Here is a 4,140-nt window from a genome sequence, read left to right on the forward strand (position 1 = left end):
TTTTAGCACATTTTCTTTCTCATTGCATTTTTCACACCTTTTCATGCTCCTCGTATTTTTCACACCTTTAATTCTCCGTATTTTTCACACCTTTACATGCTCTTCGTATTTTTCACACCTTTACATGCTCTTCGTATTTTTCAAACCTTTTCCTGCTCTTCGAATTTTTCACACATTTTCATGCACTTTGTAGTTTTCACACCTTTTCATGTTCCTCATATTTTTCAGACCTTTTCGTACTCCTCTTATTTGCAGACCTTTTCGTACTCCTCGTGTTTTTCACACCTTTTCATGCTCCTCATATATTTCACAACTTTTCATGCTCTTCATATAATTGACATATTTTAATACTCCTCATATTTTTCACATCTCTTCATGCTCCTCATATATTTGACACGTTTAAAAGGTCTTCATATTTTTCACACTGTTTCATGATCTTCATATTTTCACACCATTTCATCCTCCTCAAATTTTTTAGACCTTTTCATGCTCCTGTTTTTTTCACACCTTTTCATGCTCCTTATATTTTTCACACCTTTTCGTGCTCCTCGTATTTTTCACAACTTTTCATGCTCTTAATGTTTTTCCACACCGTTTCATGCTCCTCTATATTTCAGACCATTTCATGCTCCTCATATTCTTTACACCTTTTGAAGCTCTTCATTTTTTTACACATTTTCAGGCTATTCATGTTTTTCCACACCGTTTCATGCTCCTCTATATTTCAGACCGTTTCATGCTCCTCATATTCTTTACACCTTTTGAAGCTCTTCATTTTTTTACACATTTTCAGGCTATTCATGTTTTTCAACACCGTTTCCTGCTCCTCCCATTTTTCAGACCTTTTCATGCTCCTCATATTTTTGACACCTTTTGAAGCTCTTCATATTTTTCACACCTTTTCATGCTACTCCTATTTTGCAGACCGTTTCATGCTCCTCCTATTTTTCAGACCGTTTCATGCTCCTCATATTTTTGACACCTTTTGAAGCTCTTAATGTTTTTCAACATCGTTTCATGCTCCTCCTATTTTTCAGACCGTTTCATGCTTCTCATTTTTTGACACCTTTTGAAGCTCTTCATATTTTTCAACACCATTTCATGCTCCTCCTATTTTGCAGACTGTTTCATTCTCCTCATATTTTTCAGACCGTTTCATGCTCCTAATATTTTTGAAACCTTTTGAAGCTCTTCACGTTTTTCAACACCGTTTCATGCTCCTCCTATTTTTCAGAGCGTTTCTTGCTCCTCCTATTTTTCAGAGTGTTTCATGCTCCTCCTATTTTTCAGACCATTTCATGCTCCTCTATTTATCAGACCGTTTCATGTTCCTCATTTTTGACATTCTTTGAAGCTCTTCATATTTTTCACACCTTTTCATGCTCTTCATGTTTTTCAACACCCTTTCATGCTCCTCATATTTTTCAGATCGTATCGTTGTCCTCATGTTCTTAACACCTTTTGAAGCTCTTCATATTTGTCACACCTTTTCATGCTCTTCAAGTTTTTCAACACCGTTTCATGCTCATGATATTTTTCAGACAGTTTCATGCTCCTCATATTTTTGACACCTTTTGATGCTCTTCATATTTTTCACACCTTTTCATGCTCTTCAGGTTTTTCAACACCGTTTCAAGCTCCTCCTATTTTACAGACCGTTTCATGCTCCTCATATTTCTGACACCTTTTGAAGCTCTTCATATTCTTCACACCTTTTCATGCTCTTTATGTTTTTCAACACCGTTTCATGCTCCTCCTATTTTTCAAACAGTTTCGTGCTCCCCCTATTTTTCAGACCGTTTTGTGCTCCTCTTATTTTTCAGACAGTATCATGCTCCTCCCATTTTTCAGACTGTTTCATGCTCCTCTTATTTTTCAGACAGTATCGTGCTCTTCCTATTTTTGACAACTTTTGAAGCTCTTCATGTTTTTCACCACGTTTCATGCTCCTCCTATTTTTCAAACCGTTTCATGCTCCTTCATATTTTTCAGACCGTTTCATGCTCCTCATAATTTTGACACCTTTTGAAGCTTTTCATGTTTTTCACATCTTTTCAGCCTCTTCTTGTTTTTCAGCAATGCTTCAGGCTCCTCCTATTTTTCAGACCGTTTCATGCTCCTCATATTGTTGACACCTTTTGAAGCTCTTCTTATATTTCACAGCTTTTCAGGCTCTTCATCTTTTTCACATCACTTCAGGCTCCTCCTATTTTTCAGACCGTTTCATGCTCCTCATATTTTTGACACTTTTTGAAGCTCTTCATATTTTTCACACCTTTTCAGGCTCTTCATGTTTTTCACACCGCTTCATGTTTCTCCTATTTTTCAGACCGTTTCATGCTCCTCATATTTTTGACACCTTTTGAAGCTCTTCATATTTTCACACCTTTTCAGGCTCTTCATGTTTTTCATTACAGCTTCATGCTCCTCCTATTTTTCAGACCGTTTCATGCTCCTCATATTTTTGACACCTTTTGAAGCTCTTCATATATTTCTCCACTGTTTCATGCTCCTCCTATTTTTCAGACCGTTTCATGCTCCTCCTATTTTTCAGACAGTTTCCTGCTCCTCTTATTTTTCAGACAGTATCATGCTCCTCCTATTTTTCAGACAGTTTCCTGCTCCTCTTATTTTTCAGACAGTATCATGCTCCTCCTATTTTTCAGACTGTTTCATGCTCCTCTTATTTTTCAGACAGTATCGTGCTCCTCCTATTTTTGACACCTTTTGAAGCTCTTCATATTTTTCACCACGTTTCATGCTCCTCCTATTTGTCAAACCGTTTCATGCTCTTTCATATTTTTCAGACCGTTTCATGCTCCTCATAATTTTGACACCTTTTGAAGCTCTTCATGTTTTTCAACACCGTTACATGCTCCTTCATATTTTTCAGACAGTTTCATGCTCCTCCTATTTTTGGCAGCTTTTGACGCTCTTCATATTTTTCACAATTTTCAGGCTCTTCATGTTTTTCAACACCGTTTCATGCTCCTCCTATATGGCAGAGCGTTTCATGCTCCTCATATGTATCAGACCGTTTCATGCTCCTCAAATTTTGGCCACCTTTTGAAGCTCTTCATATTTTCCACACCTCTTCATGCTCTTCATGTTTCTCAACACCGTTTCATGCTCCTCCTATTTTTCAGACCGTTTCATGCTCCTCATATTTCTGACACATTTTGAATCTCTTCATGTTTTTCAACACCGTTTCATGCTCCTCCTATTTTTCAGACCGTTTCATGCTCCTCATATTTTTGACACCTTTGGAAGCTCTTCATATTTTTCACACCTTATCATGTCTTCATGTTTTTCAACATCGTTTCATGCTCCTCCTATTTTTCAGACCGTTTCATGCTCCTCATTTTTTTGACACCTTTTGAAGCTCTTCATATTTTTCACACCTTTTGAGGCTCTTCATGTTTTTCAACACCATTTCATGCTCGTCATATTTTTAGACGGTTTCATGCTCCTCATATTTTTGAAACCTTTTGAATCTCTTCATATTTTTCACACCATGTCAGGCTCTTCATGTTTTTCAGCACCGCTTCATGCTCGTCCTATTTTTCAGACCATTTCGTCTTCCTCATATTTTTGACACCTTTTGAAGCTCTACATATTTTTCTCACCTTTTCATGCTCTTCATGTTTTTCAACACCGTTTCATGGTCCTCCTATTTTTCAGAACGTTTCGTGCTCCTCACATTTTCAGACCGTTTCATGCTCATCATATTTTTAACACTTTTTGAAGCTCTTCATATTTTTCACATCTTTTAATGCTCTTCATCTTTTTCAACAACGTTTCATGCTCCTCCTATTTTTCAGACAGTTTCGTGCTCCTCATATTTTTCTGACCATTTCATGCTCCTCATATTTTTGACACCTTTTGAAGCTCTTCAAGATTTTCAACACCGTACATGCTCCTCCTATTTTGCAGACCATTTCATGCTCTTCATATTTTTCAGACCGTTTCATACTCCTCATATTTTTAACACCTTTTGAAGCACTTCATATTTTTCACTCCTTTTCATGCTCTTCATATTTTTCAACACCGTTTCATGCTCCCCTTATTTTTCACACCGTTTCAGGCTCCTACTATTTTTCAGACCGATTCATGCTCCTCCTATTTTTCAGACTGTTTCAT

This window comes from Dama dama, unplaced genomic scaffold, assembly GCF_033118175.1.
Source record: "Dama dama isolate Ldn47 unplaced genomic scaffold, ASM3311817v1 ptg000109l, whole genome shotgun sequence".
NCBI lineage: Eukaryota > Metazoa > Chordata > Mammalia > Artiodactyla > Cervidae > Dama > Dama dama.